The sequence below is a fragment of the Cydia fagiglandana genome, chromosome 21 (genome assembly GCF_963556715.1).
Source record: "Cydia fagiglandana chromosome 21, ilCydFagi1.1, whole genome shotgun sequence".
NCBI classification, from domain to species: Eukaryota; Metazoa; Arthropoda; class Insecta; order Lepidoptera; family Tortricidae; genus Cydia; species Cydia fagiglandana.
In genome coordinates this window covers 5069500-5087469 of record NC_085952.1, presented here as the reverse complement: position 1 = coordinate 5087469, position 17970 = coordinate 5069500, and the positions used below count along the sequence as shown (strand labels likewise).

The 17970-nt window shown below is 38.9% G+C and overlaps 2 protein-coding genes across 2 annotated transcripts in view; both read right to left on the bottom strand.

Moving 5' to 3' along the window:
• LOC134675171 (protein phosphatase PP2A 55 kDa regulatory subunit) overlaps nucleotides 1-17970 on the bottom strand; it is a 228153-nt gene that overhangs the window by 981 nt on the left and 209202 nt on the right. The window lies entirely within an intron of this gene.
• LOC134675252 (disintegrin and metalloproteinase domain-containing protein 19) overlaps nucleotides 1-17970 on the bottom strand; it is a 101687-nt gene that overhangs the window by 37252 nt on the left and 46465 nt on the right. The window lies entirely within an intron of this gene.

Here is a 17970-nt window from a genome sequence, read left to right as displayed (position 1 = left end):
CGATCTCACTGGCAGTCATTTAATCTACAAATAATAAGAGTGCTGGAGTAATAAAAGGTTTTATTCAATAAATTATTCAGTTCCAATAACCGCACAAAACCTGAGGACGATTCTACTTGACTTACAAAAAAAAGTTTTGAGTGTTTTGATACAATCCCACGTTTGTGCACATGTATGTATTTATGCTTGAAAACCAACATTGATAATGAAACTAAGTACCTATATATATGAATGTATAAACATCCGTTATCCCGCAGCGTCATCGAGCCCTGGCGGCGTAGCACGGTCGCATTTTTATCGCTTGTCACCATCACATTTTAACAAGTATGTAAGTGTGAAAGGGACGCGCATTGTGATAGGCGAGAAAAATGGAACCGTGCTGCGCCCGCTGATCTCAAGCACTCGGTGTCCCGATTACTGATAACGAATGATTTACGGAGACTGTTCCCTGTTCAGATATGAGAGCCAGTATACGAGAGATACCTACATTTACATTAGGCATATCTTGGAAGGACAGGGTCACAAACGAGAGGGTTCTTGAGATTGCTCAGCTGCCCAGCCTCTTTGCGCTGCTAACGCTGGCTGGGGCATATGCATCGAATGCAACCTTTTCGTTTGCGCGGCGTGTTTTGCTTGGCGCCATAGCTGATGCCAAGAGAAGTGTCGGACGGCCGATGCTACGGCATAAGGACTGCGTCAAGCGAGACATGAACTCCTTCAACATCCCGGTTCATAAATGGGAGGAGCTTGCCGAGGACAGAGATAAGTGGCGCAAACTGGTGTTCGATGATCGTAAAATCCACGATGACGCTTGGTTTAAGACACTCGCAAGTAAGCGAGCCAAGCGTCATCTGTTCGCTACAGACACACGTTATACACCTGCCAGTTTTGCGGTCGTGGTTGCCGCTCCCGTATTGGCTTATACAGCCATAAAAAACGTCACCCTGCCTGACACTGTTTGTATAGTCTGCAATAGACATTTACATTACCAGCTCTGTTCACTCAGAGACATGCAACTGACGTTTTAAGGCCTGTGCACATCGGCTTGCGTGTGCGTGACGTGCACGTGCGCGTGCGCTAAAATGTTGGAGCCGCACACGCACACGTCACGCAAGCGGTGTGCCGTCTCTCATAAGGATCTGTATACTACAATGCCGCACGCGCACGTGCACGTCACGCACACGCAGCCGGTGTGCACAGGCCTTTAAAGTTTATTTATGGGAAACAATAGAGACCCGAGTTACGCACACGCTAGCGAATATGTCAGTGACAAAATCGTGGTACCTATATACCTATACCTAAGGCTACTTGCCTCAAGTTCGTTGCTAACCTACTAGAACTTGTATTGTATGGTCATATCTAATTTACGACCACTACGTAACAGTTATAAAGACAAACGTATCCGCGTAGGTATAAGTATGGCGTTTCCAGAGCAACTTTCTATAAAAGTACTGAAACTTGTTCAAAAGGAGATAAGAAGTAAAGTACGAGTATATAAGGACTTTATACAAAATATTCTATTACGGGCGTACGATGGACGGAGTTATCGACATGGTAAAGTAGTTACTTATCACTTTTTAACACCGCGCGATAAAAAGAGATGAACACTGTCATTATCACGCTGTCACGTAGACTTAAGAGTTAAGTACCTAGGCAATCATATCCGTATTGGACATAAGTATCCAATTCGCATTGCTTTCAGAGTAATGGCGAATCACAAGATTACCTATAGAGTTCGACTAAGGTTACTTTGCACCGACTTGGATAGAATAAATTGAGGAAGTGTCATAATAAACGTCATATTTTCATAGAAATTTGACATTAATGATAACATTGCATGCCATGCAGAGTTGGCTAGGTCCAAGTTCACGACTAAGAGTGTTTTTAGGGTTCCGTACCCAAAGGGTAAAACGGGACCCTATTACTAAGACTTCGCTGTCCGTCCGTCTGTCCGTTTGTCTGTCACCAGGCTGTATCTCACGAACCGTGATAGCTAGACAGTTGAAATTTTCACAGATGATGTATTTCTGTTGCCGCTATAACAACAAATACTAAAACAGAATAAAATAAAGATTTAAATGGGGCTCCCATACAACAAACGTGATTTTTGACCAAAGTTAAGCAACGTCGGGAGTGGTCAGTACTTGGATGGGTGACCGTTTTTTTTGCTTTTTTTTTCGTTTTTTTTTTGCGTACATTATGGTACGGAACCCTTCGTGCGCGAGTCCGACTCGCACTTGCCCGGTTTTACATTCTGGCCGCGGCGGGCGGCTTTAACGGTCACGCACACTACAACAGACAATATGCATACCTACATATACGCACACAAACATAAAATTATCGGCCGACAGCGGATGGGGGCTCCGACATGGCTAAAATTATCGGAACCGCCTTTCCGATACCGGATCATCATTTCAGCCATAAGACGTTCAATGCTGAACATAGGCCTCACCCTTATGGGGGGTGAATGCCATAATCGTCACACTTGGAAGGCGGGTTGGCGATCGCAGTCGAGTACACCGAATTTGAGGGACGCTGCTGCCCGTCCACCGGTGGTCTTGGACGTAGTTTAAGGACATACCCGGGTCCGATAATGATTTATTATATGCATATACTTTATACAGCACGCTATATACTTTATACAGCTTCTACCTGTGGAAACTTGTAATTGGCTTACTGTTTCTATGTTATTACCTAACTTGTTACTTAAGCTGTAAGTTTTCCTAATAAATAAAATAAAATAAATAAATAAATAGATCTGCAAGCCGCATCGGGGGAGAAAGAAAATGAGAAATTAACAAATAACTGACAACGCTAGTATTTAATAAATTCTTCAAAAAGCAAGAAATCATAACCTTTATATCCCAGGCCCAAACAATTGGCGTGGGATCAAATTCCTCTTAACAAATCATATCAATAAAACCAAAGAGAAAACTTCTTTCGACTGCATATTTATTGGTTCTACAGTCACCACCAGATATATCGGAGCGGCCAAGGTGTTCACAATATCTGAACAAGCACTCTAACGCCTTGACAATAGAGGCATGTTCAGATATTTGTGACCACCTTGGCCGCTCCGATATATCTGATGGCGACTGTACAATAGCCAATTTCTCGCTATTGTACCTCCAATTGTCTTAATCATACCGTGGGTTTATTGGACAGGTTTTTATTATGTGTATTTTAAACATAACAACTTAACAAGCATACAATTGAATGCGACTTCGAACTTCAAGTGTGACGAACACATTCAAATCATCAGTGTTATGGCCCACTCCAGTCCAAATTTCACCGATAATCGCATGCGATTTGCAATACATCACGGAATTTGATCGGTTGATTAAGGGTCGGTTGCACCAAACTGTTCGTATCGTTAAAGAGTTCGCTAAATTTTTATGTATGGAAAGTTTCATAGTAAAGCGCCGGGGCGCGCCGGCTGACGTTGATCAGTCTGTCAAATGTGGTTGGTGCAACTGGCCCTAAATCCGTTGCACCAAACCATCTGTCACGGTTAAGAGCCTTTCAACGTGCACACTAGCGCCACTGCTAAATAATCGTGATTATTTAAATTTCACGAAAGATATTTAAAAAGGGGGCCGCTACGGACTGTATTGTGTATAGGTATTTAAGTACCATTTGAATACATCAAACTAGTTTTTATGTTGCTGGATTTGTCAATCTATGCGTCCAAAGTAAAAACGGCCGTTTTTGTTTTGAGTTCCTAGATCGACGAATCCAGCAACATAAAAACTAGTTTGATGTATTCAAATGGTACTTAAATACACAATACAGTCCGTAGCGGCCCCCATTTTTAAATACCTGTCGTTAAATTTAAATAATCACGCTTATTTAGCAGGGACGCTAGTGTGCACGTTGAAGGGCTCTTAAGAGCGCTATTACATTTCGGGGTTGAGCGAGTTTAGGTATTTTACGCGCTGCGGCAGGCCGTGCGAGCTCAGTATTCCGATCCCTTCTACCACACTCGCACTACAATGATGGATTAAACATTCTTGATCCTTCGCGAAGCATATTGAAATCAACCATAACAACACTAACTGTACTTAACTTTTAAAGTCCTAAAACTGTTATTTGGTAAGTACGAAAATATTAAATGCAGTGCAAATGTACATAGGGGCTGTTCATAAATTACGTCATCTATTTTTGTCGATTTTTGACCGGGGCCCCACCCCTCAAATCATCCAAAATTCATGCTTCGGATGACTCTGTTTCCTCCTACGTCATGCTACCATCATCCGATGTCCAGACCCCCCCCCCCCCCCACCTCCTTCCATTTGAAACGACGTAATTTATGAATAGCCCCATACTCGTACTTATGAAGGTATATTACTCGAAAGAAATTATAGGTACTCGCTTATTTACATGTTTCGTCATTGCATTTGGTACCTATAGGTTGTAAAGTTTGTATCAACGAGGGTTTAAAAACGAACTGGTATGACCACCACCTTAATCATCATCATCATCATCATGATTAAGGTGATGATTAAGGTGGTCACGGATACCAATCACCCATGTAGTAACATGATTAGGCTCGTTTGATTCGTCTCAATAAGATCTTTGACACTGAAGATACACAGGATCTGATGATGGAGCTGGAAGGTGGCCACGGGTACCAGTCTATCATGTAACTAAACAACTTCGTGTTTGGGCTCGTTTGATTCGTCTTAACAAGATCTTTGACACAAGACAGTACTCAGGGTCTGATGATGGAGCTGGAAGGTGGTCACCATTACCAATCAACCATGCAACTAAACCACATCGTGTTTAGGCTCGTTTGATTCGTCTCAACAAGATCTTTGACTCTAGGTGATACTCAGACTCTGATGATGGAGCTGGAAGGTGATCACCGGTACCAATCAACCATGCAACTAAACCACTTCGTGTTTAGGCTCGTTTTATTCGTCTCAACAAGATCTTTGACACAAGATAGTACTCAGGGTCTGATGATGGAGCCGGAAGGTGGTCACCGGTACCAATCAACCATGCAACTAAACCACTTCGTGTTTGGGCTCGTTTGATTCGTCTCAACAAGATCTTTGACACAAGATAGTACTCAAGGTCTGATGATGGAGCCGGAATGTGGTCACCGGTACCAATCAACCATGCAATTAAATCACTTCGTGTTTAGGCACGGTTTATTCATCTTAACAAGATCTTTGACACAAGGTAGTACTCAGGGTCTGATGATGGAGCTCGAAGGTGGCCACGGGTACCAGTCTACCATGTAACTGAACCACTTCGTGTTTGGGCTCGTTTGATTTGTCGCAACAAGATCTTTGACACAAGGTAGTACTCAGGGTCTGATGATGGAGCTGAAAGGTGGTCACCATTACCAATCAACCATGCAACTAAACCACATCGTGTTTAGGCTCGTTTGATTCGTCTCAAAAAGATCTTTGACACTAGGTGATACTCAGAGTCTGATGATGGAGCTGGAAGGTGGTCAAAGGTGATCAAAGATCTTGTTGAGATGAATAAACCGTGCCTAAACACGAAGTGATTTAATTGCATGGTTGATAGGTACCGGTGACCACCTTCCGGCTCCATCATCAGACCTTGAGTACTATCTTGTGTCAAAGATCTTGTTGAGACGAATAAAACGAGCCTAAACACGAAGTGGTTTAGTTGCATGGTTGATTGGTACTGGTGACCACCTTCCGGCTCCATCATCAGACCCTGAGTACTATCTTAAGTCAAAGATCTTGTTGAGCCGAATCAAACGAGCCCAAACACGAAGTGGTTTAGTTGCATGGTTGATTGGTACCGGTGACCACCTTCCGGCTCCATCATCAGACCTTGAGTACTATCTTGTGTCAAAGAACTTGTTGAGACGAATAAAACGAGCCTAAACATGAAGTGGTTTAGTTGCATGTTTGATTGGTACTGGTGACCACCTTCCGGCTGCATCATCAGACCCTGAGTACTATCTCAAGTCAAAGATCTTGTTGAGCCGAATCAAACGAGCCCAAACACGAAGTGGTTTAGTTGCATGGTTGATTGGTACCGGTGACCACCTTCCGGCTCCATCATCAGACCCTGTGTACTATCTTGTGTCAAAGATCTTGTTGAGACAAATAAAACGAGCCTAAACACGAAGTGGTTTAGTTGCATGGTTGATTGGTACTGGTGACCACCTTCCGGCTCCATCATCAGACCTTGAGTACTATCTTGTGTCAAAGATCTTGTTGAGACGAATAAAACGAGCCTAAACACGAAGTGGTTTAGTTGCATGGTTGATTGGTACTGGTGACCACCTTCCGGCTGCATCATCAGACCCTGAATACTATCTTAAGTCAAAGATCTTGTTGAGACGAATAAAACGAGCCTAAACATGAAGTGGTTTAGTTGCATGGTTGATTGGTACTGGTGACCACCTTCCGGCTCCATCATCAGACCCTGAGTACTATCTTAAGTCAAAGATCTTGTTGAGCCGAATCAAACGAGCCCAAACACGAAGTGTTTAGTTGCATGGTTGATTGGTACCGGTGACCACCTTCCGGCTCCATCATCAGACCCTGAGTACTATCTTGTGTCAAAGATCTTGTTGAGACAAATGAAACAAGCCTAAACACGAAGTGGTTTAGTTGCATGGTTGAATGGTACTGGTGACCACCTTCCGACTCCATCATCAGACCTTGAGTACTATCTTATGTCAAAGATCTTGTTGAGACGAATAAAACGAGCCTAAACACGAAGTGGTTTAGTTGCATGGTTGATTAGTACTGGTGACCACCTTCCGGCTCCATCATCAGACCCTGAGTACTATCTTAAGTCAAAGATCTTGTTGAGCCGAATCAAACGAGCCCAAACACGAAGTGGTTTAGTTGCATGGTTGATTGGTACCGGTGACCACCTTCCGGCTCCATCATCAGACCCTGAGTACTATCTTGTATCAAAGATCTTGTTGAGACGAATAAAACGAGCCTAAACACGAAGTGGTTTAGTTGCATGGTTGATTGGTACTGGTGACCACTTTCCGGCTCCATCATCAGACCCTGAGTACTATCTTGAGTCAAAATTAATACATATAGAATGTCAGGTCGTTTCATATATTTTTAATCCTGTCCGGTAGTTTATTAAACAGTACCATTATAAATTATAATACTATAAAAACAGTGCTAGGATCAAAGTCTCTTGTTGCGGTTTACACGCACACAGTATAGCGTTTTACACGGCGCCCGCCGCACACAATGATAAAAAATATCGTCGTCGCCGTTGAAAATGTGCGGAGCGGACCGACACACGTCCTACTTCTACAAGCTTTGCCGCGGCACTGAGCTGGCGCAGCGCGCGTCATCGGTAATATAGAGTAGTTTTCAAAAAATTGCCAAAAAATTATAGTAGAATTTCATAAACACTAATGTATACCAACAGTATAAGCAAACGTTGCAGATTGTTTGAGTATGAAAATGACTTCGATATTAAGTAGATTTTCGTAGGAATTGACACTTGTTTCGGAGAGAAAATTGAGTTCGTTTTACTTTGATTTTCTCTTTCTCAAAGGTATGTAGGAAAAATATCGTTTGATATGCCTAAAGTACAGGGTATTAGTAATACAAAATAGCCAGGTTTAGCAGAGTAAACTTCTCAACATTTCCAAATAAGAGCTTGCCGTTCAGTGCTTCACGGGGTTTTTCGGAAACGACCATCAGAAAAAAATTCATTACTAATTTAATAAGTCCTTTTTCTAATATTTACAACGATATTTAAAAAGATAAGAAGACGCTTTTACTGGAACAAGTACTCATTGTTTCTAATAATGAGCACAAAGTCCTGAATTTCGTCGACTAGTATCATCAATTTTGCATTATTTCGACTTTTCTTGTAAGAGCGCTCTTAAAGCATTTGCAAAACTTTATTCTAAGGCAAGTTTTATACAATAATTCGCTGCTGGATGACGTTGATCAGTTGGCTATTAATTGTGGTTGGTGCAACTGGCCCTTATCCTATTTTTATCTAAAATCGCGTGTGATTTGATGCAAGGTTTGTAGAGGCCTTTACGGCGAACGCGGTGTAGAATACAACTTTAATACAACAAATTATATATCGACTTATCGATTTTGCGACAAACGCTTGTAGAAATCAACTTATTTATATGCGACACTTTATTTTTTGTCTTTAATTGTTTGTTTTAATTGTAGTATAATAAGAATTAAATAAATATTGTTTTTTTTTTACATTGTGAATTAAATATGCTAGTGTCCAGTAGAATTGACACATGAGACAATGATGTTCTCGCTTGATTATATTGTTTAATTTAATTTTAGTTTTGGACACTTGGAGACCTTATACATCTCTAAGTACATATTTATTTATTTGATTATTATTTTTGATTGTACATACTTACCTATATTTTTAATGTTTCTGACACTTAGAGACCTTTACATCTCTAAGTCAACTTAGGCTAGTAATTATGTGAAGCTATATTACTGTCTTTTTATGTAACATATGAGCACAAAATGCCGTGTCTTACAGCTACATGTTATTACTATTTTAATATTAATATAGGCCGGTAGCTTGAACATGTCATGCTCGCTTAAAAGTCTTTGCTTACGGTGGCGTTGTTGATCGGGTCGCCACTTTCCCGAATGAAGGTTGAGGGAGGCGATGGCTGAGATACGCGTCATACTCGTGAACGGGTGCTGTTTGTGGAGACTGGTCTGTTAAGCTAACACGAGCTATTATACTTAGTAACTTTTATTAATTAATTACAGTGAGACGCCTCATTCTGTTCTCGTATGTTTCTTTTCTTTTAATGAATGTATTAATTATACAGGATATTGACTCTTGGAGACCCTATACATCTCTAAGGATAACTTGATAAACTATATAATCTTATAGTTCTGACACCTAGAGACATTTACACCTCTAAATATTATAGATTTTTTTTGTGTGTGTTTTTTTATCTGTATTTTGTATGTAATTCGACATTAAGAGACCATATACATCTCTTAGTAATTGTAATACGTTAGATTGAATTGTTAGTTTTATTTTATAAAATTGTTGATGTTATTATTTTTGCTTTTATGTAAATTCAATGTTGACGTGTAAAAGTGCCCTTGTGGCCTATTTGCTGAATAAATGTTGATGATGTTTGATGATGTTTGACTGGCTGTAAACCGGCAACATCGTTATATAGGTATGTCGGCGGCCGATCGTAAGATTAGGCATATCGTGAAATTCCTAGGCATATCGTGAAACGTGAAAATCTTTGACTCGTTCCCTGAGTCTACGGAGCCCCGCGTGGCGGGGCTCTTATTTCTGGGCAGTTTGCTCTTCGGGCATCTGAAGCAAACTGACGTACCTATCCTACCTACATATTGGTTTAATGTGACTATCGTCAAAAACATTACACAGGAACATTACGATCTGCCTGATCTTACGATCGGCCGCCGACATATACCTATATAGGTCTTCGCACATTATAACAATTCCACGCCAACGCGGCAGCAACTCTACTCACACTCTCGATGAGTAGTCAACTAGTTGATCCACCCAATGGTCACTAGTGGACAACGCGGTGTCAACGAGTGGACAACGCGGTGTCAACGAGTGGACAACGCGGTGTCAACGAGTGGACAACGCGGTCCCAACGAGTGGGTTATTCAACAGACAACTCGTCTAACCTCAGTTTTCGGTTGAATTTTGACCAAAGAAGTCGTGTGCTTATGAAATGTCGAACTTTACATTCAGTGAACTGGCGATTATAGCTATTATACTTGATAATGAAAATGAACGAAACAGCAGGAAAAGAAGATATTGGGTACATGATATGTTGCGACAAAGGAAATCAGAAGGGGAATATTGGAATATCCGGAAACGTCTGCTAGATGACGAAGAAAAATTCTATATCTATTTCCGTATGCCGAGATACTTGTTTTATTATGTACTTAATATTATTGAGGACGACATCTACAAAAGAAACACGCGATTTAGAGAAGCTGTATCACCGGAAGAAAAGCTGGCAGTGACATTAAGGTAAGCAATAAGAAACTTTTTTATAATTTATATGTATTTATTTATATATCAAGTTAAAGGATAAATCAAAGCAAAGCAATTTTACTTTAGTTGTGTTAAACCATCAACCCTCGATTCTTCCATAGGCGTTGTATTTTGCTGTTGGGTGCTAGCGGTGCTACTACCGGTAGTACCTGCATTTAGGTTTTGAGTTGTGTAGCCAGAAGTTCCTGGTGCAAAAAAATCTTCATAGTAACAGTTTCGATTATTTTGCAGTTCTTGTATTTCAGCTTCCGAAACTAAATTAAAAATTCTTGACTTTAAAAGTGCTTGATTATAGGTAGATAATTTTTTTACTGTGCTAGAAATACTTAAAAAAAAAATATCCATTTCGTCTTTCTGCTTTCCATCTTCATCGTTTTTGTTTTTTAATAAATATTCCATTAAGACCGCCGATGCACTTGTTTCTTGCAATTTCTTTCGTTTTGTCGTTTTTGGAATGTCAGGAAACACTGATCTAGATGATTCGTACATAGACACCGAAGATTCAGGACGCTCCGAGGTAATTGACGAGTCTTGAGATTCTTCATTATTAGTAGTAGTAGTAGTAGTAAAACACTTTATTGTACAAAAATCAAAACAAAACAGTCACATTGGCAAGAATTTCAGATAAGCTATTTTCATCATCACCATCATCTGTGTTGTCCACTGACGTCACTGTAGACCGTTCTTTATAATGTGGTAATAAAAAAGACATTTCAGTTTCATATTGCCATTTTTTATTAGTATTAGCACTCTGACCACTTTTAGTTGCTTTCTTTTTAATGGCTCTTCTATGATATTCCCTTAAGTTTTGCCATATCTTCTTACATTCTGACGCTGTAACAAAATAATATAAATATAAAGAAAAATTGGTTGTTTCAGGTACTTGATTAGTGGCTGTTCATTTAGGACTATGAGTTCAAGCTTTCGGTTAGGCGAAAGTACCATGCGATTATAAATACAATGAAGGGGAAGTTCATGCCCACACCTACTACCGAAGACTGGAAAAGAATCGCAGATGGTTTCAATAAAAAATGGAATTTTCCAAACTGTATAGGTGCCATCGACGGCAAACATGTAAACATAATTGCCCCTCCTAGCAGCGGCTCGCTATTTTTTAATTATAAAAAACACTTCTCTATCGTCCTCATGGCTATCGTCGATGATAGATACAGATTTATAGCTGTCGATATAGGGGCCTATGGCAGGAATAGTGATGGCGGAATTTTGGCATCGTCAAGATTAGGAAGAGCGATTGAAATGAATACATTTAATATTCCAACTGACACACCATTACCTGGTACTGAAATAATAATGCCACATGTTTTTGTAGCCGACGAAGCGTTTCCTTTAAAAAGGAATTTATTGCGACCATATCCACGTTCAAGTGGCATTTCAGAAAAGGAAAGAATATACAATAATCGCTTATCGCGAGCTCGCAGAGTAGTTGAAAACGCGTTCGGCATCTTATATCAAAAATTTGGAATTTATAATAAGAATTTGCATTTACACCCAAAATATGTTGATATTGTGGTCTTTGCGACGTGTATTTTACACAATGTCATGCGGTGTTATAATATAACATCCGATGATGAAGTCAACACAAGGCAGAGTTCGGCCAATAATGATGATGAACAGAGATTACTAAGTACACTTCCAGAAGATATAAGTGAATCTTCGGCATCTGCTTTTGAAACTCGTGATATGTTTGCAACTTATTTTCAATCTCCCAAAGGACGAGTTCCGTGGCAGCATTTAATATAGATCATGGATAATTAATATGTAATAATCATAAGAAGTTGGTTATAATATTATTGGCTTATTAAGAATATTAAACAAGTTTCTATACTAAGGTGGGATTTTATTACTGATTACCTATATTAAATAAACGTAAGGCACTTTATTATAACATACAGAAACCCAAACTAAAAATAAAAAATATATGACGTAGATTTAATATTTTATGTCAGTAAATTCTGGGATTTTATATTACTGTATGTGAAAAAACGAATTTTTACGATAAACCAAGATTTTTCGAGTGTCCAAGTAGAAAATCGTAGGTACTGTAACTGTACAATAACATACCTACTTTTTGGATGTAACAGGTTGAATTAAATTTTCTCAAAATGTACTTTAATGAAATGACTTATAAGTTTTAACATTATTTTTAATATCTATTAGAATCACACATATTTATTGGTTCGATAGCTGAATTTCTGTAGATTATGGCAAAATCAATAACTCAATACCAACACTGAAAACGTCACAAATAGAAATTAATTATGTTAAAAATTCTTACCTGGTTGCGACAATACAATAGCGATTTCATTCCATGCCTTTTCCTTCTTATGTACGTCACTATATTTCGAATCACTAAGGTCGTATAGTAGCGGATATTTTCGCACTTCTTCTATCAACTTTTCTTTCTGCATGATCGAAATCAGAGATCGAAATCGAAAAATATCACCGTGTACCGCTTATCAACGTGCACTCCGTCCTTCGATTCTATAGTGAATGATGGCGGGCGGGGGGAAGGCACGGGGCGGACGGGTGGGCTGGCAAATGGTTGCCCGTCACGCGTCAGTCGCAAACGCATAGTCGTTGCGTGGACGACGTGTGGTCATTGCGTGACAAACGTGTCGGGGTTGACCTTTAGTGTACGATGCGTAGGCCACTCGTTGTACACTACTTTATAATCATTTTTTGAAATTAAACCTTGAACATATGACACAGGGCTTAAATATAAATGTCTAGCATAGAGTCGAGTCGCCGGTGAGTTGTTATAATGTGCGAAGACCTTATTAGTAAGGATTCCCCGGTATATTGTAGGTATTGTAACATAATATAGGTATTGTGTTATAGGTTGTTGCATTCGGAAAATCGCGGGGCACTCAGTGGCGGATTTCCCATAAGGCACAGTAGTCCCGGGCCTAGGGCGGCAAGATATTAGGGGCGGCAAATTGTAACAAAAAATTCGCTGATGATAACAAAAAATAACTCAAAATTAGACCAGGGAACAAATGCAACACAATTTTTGACTTTGTACCTATTTTTATTTGAACTATCTAGGAGGTGAACATATCAAAAGTCCCCGGCCGTAGCCCTTGAGCCAGGGGAAGAGAGAGGTCTCCGAAACTGCCGGACCAATTAAGTTGAAATTTGGCACACATATGTAAGTTTGTGACCCAAAGATGGACGTGTAACGTAAATAATAGTACATTGTACAACATGGGGCGTAAGTTGAATATTGCAAACGAGAGTAGGTAAGTTAAATCGCGACGGCTTGCCGGAGCGATTTATAGGCTCGAGTTTGCAATATTATTACGCCCCGAGATACACATAATGTTTTTCATCACACTTGCGATACAAAAAATAAGTTTAAAGACAAAAAACTGTTAATTATGGCACTAGAAACTTCATAACTCCCTAGGGAAAACGAATTTTCTATAACTCCCGCTACGCCTACGTGCAATTCCACATTTACTGAGCGAGTGTGATGAAAATGAATTTTAAATATGGCCTCCATATTTTGGGGGGTAAATGAGAAAATTTAAAAATAAAGTTTTTCAAACTATATCGTGTTACATATCAAATCAAAGAGCTCATTGTAAGAATCTCAGATTTTTTTTATAATTTTAGGATATGTTAGTTATTCAAGAAAATAGTTTTTAATGTTTTTGTAGGTACATGAAAGTCAATGTTATTGGTAAAACTGTCACTTAAAATGAATAAGTATTTGCTTATTTTTTTCATAAAACCTATGTTCCTATGATCATGTCACAAGGACGTATAGTTTCTAAGATATATTAAGCGAAAAACCGAAAAATGTGACCTTCAAACCAAACCCCCCAACTTTTGATATGTTCACCTCCTAACGAGTCCAAAAAAGTTACGAAGTAAAAAATGTGTCCCAAGCATTTCCCTCTATAATATATATTTCCGTTGCCTGATCTAAATGTAGTCAATATGATGGGTGCTGATGCTGAGAAAGGGGCGGCTACAAGGCTTGGGGCCTAGGGCGGCAAAGACTGCAAATCCGCCACTGCATGGGGGCACTTTTGGCTGAGACTAGCCCAGGACCGGGATAAGTGGCGTACACGAAGAGAGGCCTATGCTCAGCAGTGGGCGACTGAAGGCTAGAATGATGATGATGATTGTAACAGAACAAACAATACCAATTTCGCGATTGTTTTGTACGAGTCTCCAGTTTAATTAGAACAATCAGTCTAGCGACGCGTATGAGACCAATTTATTCGTATGAAGACATTGAAGACTATGAAGGTCTTTCCAATATAATGTTTTGAATACCTAGGCTATCTAGGTTCATGGCTTTAAAAACTTCTACCTCGGAACAGGGGTTTAAGCAAATATCCAAATATTTTTTTCTCATTTAAAATAACATTAAAATACCAGGTTAAAAAAATAAAATTAGCGCTACATAAACGAAAAGCTGCGTGATTTCGAATGATTGAAGAACATTCATGACGCTTTTCAACAACAACACAACATCCGAAATGGCGTACAAAAGTACAAAACATCCATTTCGAATATTTGCGTAAGCTAGCCAAAAATATATGATTTATGCTTTAGAGCTTACCATTCGAGTAAAATCGAAGTCATAAAACACAAAACACTTAGGTTTATGTGTCTAAACTGCAATTTCAATAAAAACTTTCTACGTTTGAACACTATTTCGACTTTATATGCTTTTTGGTCTACTCAATCTTATGTGTGCTTTCTAGTTTTATGATTACTCTTAGGTACTACAGTAATTAGTATTAGCCTCTGTGCTTAGGGCACAGAATAACTAACTTGCTTAGGGCTAGATCTAGTTTAGAAGTATGAATCACCATTTATTACATTCTTGTCCTTAAATACAACAAAGGAACTTTGGAATTAGTACCGTTCGGATTCTTTGTCGAGTTCCAATTGTGTTCTAATTGGAATTGTTTCAAACTCAGTTGTATCTTGAAAGTTTAGTTCGTTGCTGGCAATATAGTGAAAGACAATACACATTTTATTAGAAATACTTTATTTTATTTGATTCCATATCTTATTGTGTGACCACGGAAAATACTTACACAAACAAAAGGGGTTAAGTTTATCTTCAAATGGTGGCGTTCTTTCTATCATTTTCACTATTTAGCTGCACACCCGTGAGTGAAAGAGTACCAATGTGTTTGAATGTTCCTTTGACACATTCTAGTTACAACAACCCCACCGTTTTTATGTCTCCCTGGTCACGACGTCCATAAAACTGAAAAGCATAATGATTTTAACAATGAGGTTGGTATTCTAAGTACATTATATTGTAGATTTAATCGTCTGACAGATAAAGTATGCCTTATGAGGACGTCCATAATAAGTGACTACCTAGTCGTATTGTGACTTGACGACTAGTTTTTTTTTTACTCTGTGTTTGAAGAAGGTTGTCTGAATAGTCACCCGCTTTGATAGATCAACATCAATGCAACTCAGATACCTACATATTTCGGGTAAAAAAGGGGTTTCAATCGATGTGTGGAAGGGCGGCACCGTCGTCGAGCCCAAGCAACCGGGCAGTGGACTTAAGTTACGTGTTAGGTATGTATCTTGAGGAGTGTATAATAAAAAAAAGGATATTACATAAGTATATTCTTTAACGAGTTAATACTCGTGTACTCGACAATTGAACAACATTTTTTTTGTTTTGTTCAGTTTGTGGGTCCCGCTCATTACGATTCGCTGCGCACGCGGCCAGACGGCGTGAGTAACGCCGGTGCATAATGCATTTTATGCATTTTAACGACACGCATCGACCCATGACCCCTGCTTAAACAGTTAACAAAACATTGTGTCTTGGCTGCGAGCTTGTGTCTAATACAACTTGACCTGAGGAAGTATGGTGGTCGGTAGTCGGCGATTACGGTATTGCACTAAGAGAAAATTTTGTATTGTCCTTTGTGTTTATAAATCAGATATAATATGATTAATATGATACAGGTGACGCCCCACAACCTAGCCCATTGAAAGTCTTATTCATAAACTGCGTTATATCACGCTGATTACATAAAGTTCATAGTTATCACGTGGATAAAGATGGATCAAGCCATGCATAATACGGCGGCTGGTCAGACTAAGACGATATGCTGTGACAAGTATTAAGAATAACACACCATGACGGTTCAACCCTACCAGATGTGCATGACCTTCAACAGTGAGTAGCAACATTAAAACCAGGGCTCTCATCAGTATGGTGGTGTTACAGCGTCTGCCGAACCTTGACCAAACCTGGTTAGCATTTGAATCGAAACGGATGTTAGGTTGACAAAGAAATGATTTTTTTTTTTTTAATTATGTTGATGCAGTCCAAATATTTGATTAGGATTCTATTGTCGATCAGTTGTGTGCGATCGATTCAAAGTTAAGGTTGGTCACGATCTCATTTATGATTGAATTGATTGAAATTATGATACAGCAATAAGGGGTCATCCAATAATTACATCACACGTTTAGGGGGAGGGAGGGGGTCAAGAAAATGTGACATATTGTGACATGGGGGAGGGGGGAGACACAAACTTTGTGACGTCACTTTAACTTCATCAGTAACCGAAGATTTATTTAAATTATTTTATTCGCTGTACATTTAAATAACAAGTTTTTAAAACGATAATCGTTTTTATTCGTTTAATTTTCTTTCCTAAGCAGTTTTGGGTTATAAAATTACTAATATTTATATCGTCAAAAATATTTTGATAAAATATTAATAATACTTAGGTACTTACTTAATTCGATTGGCGATTTCGTAGAAAAAATGTGACGTCACACTAGGGGGCCTCCCCCCTTTGCTTTGGTTTGCCAAATGTGACCAAGTGTGACAAGGAGGGGGGGAGGGGTCAAAAAACCTAGAAATTCGTGTGACGTAATTAATGGATGACCCCTAAGCAGAGTAGAGCGTTTCAGTTAGGTTTACCAGATGTCAGGAATTTTTGCTGTTTGTCAGGAAAATGTTAGGAATTTCAGTGAATTAACCGAATTTTCTATTATGTACTTTAAAAGGTACCAGTAGAGTTTTTGATTACGCTACATTTTTAAAACAATGATACATATGTAAGTTGTTAAATATGTTCCGGTAAACCACAGTTTCTAATATTCGGCCAAGCCTGGGAGCTGGGAGTAAACTGTATTTTATGTCAAATATCTTTCCTCGCTTCCCCGTGTAAAGTGTCTTAAAACAGAGTTTGAGGTTATCGTACGTTTAGTCTCGCATCTAAATAAATTTTGCACGAAACAAAGGCGTAATTACCCCAATCTCCATTTTGCATACAAATATTTGTCCCGTTGCGGACATTGAACCATTCTTTTTTTAAGGTTTATTTGTTAACCGACTTCCAAATCTCAAAAGGAGGAGGTTATCATTATCAATTCGGTTATTTCGGTTGTATGTTTTTTTATGTTTGTTACTCCATATTTTTGTAACTTTTTCACTTCTAAATTCGACTTTAAGTTTACTACACAGGAGTTTTATTTCAGATAATGTTCTGTTTTTCTGTGTCTGTTATTTGATTTACCTGTTAATGGATCAAAACTAACTTCTAGACGTTTATCACTCCAATAAATCTAAAAACTCATAAAAGTAAATATTCAAAATAGTTCAGTTAGTATGTTCGGAAATATTAAATTTACTAAGAAGCTTAGCAGCTTGACCCAACATGCCCTTGGTTCTAAAAATATACCGTTTCAACAACATTGTCTGGAGTTAAATGCAGTTTGTTAATTGCATGCGTGGACATTACATCAGTATGTCAAATGTCTAAAGTAATTTTTCATGACCCTGACAAAATTAAAGAAATCCGAGAATATAGGTTACATTCAGGGCAATATTTTGCGATTTCGGATTTGTCCTATAATAAAAATACTTAGTTTATCGTCATCATCACCTACATTATTCACCTCGAGGAGTCTGAGAAACGA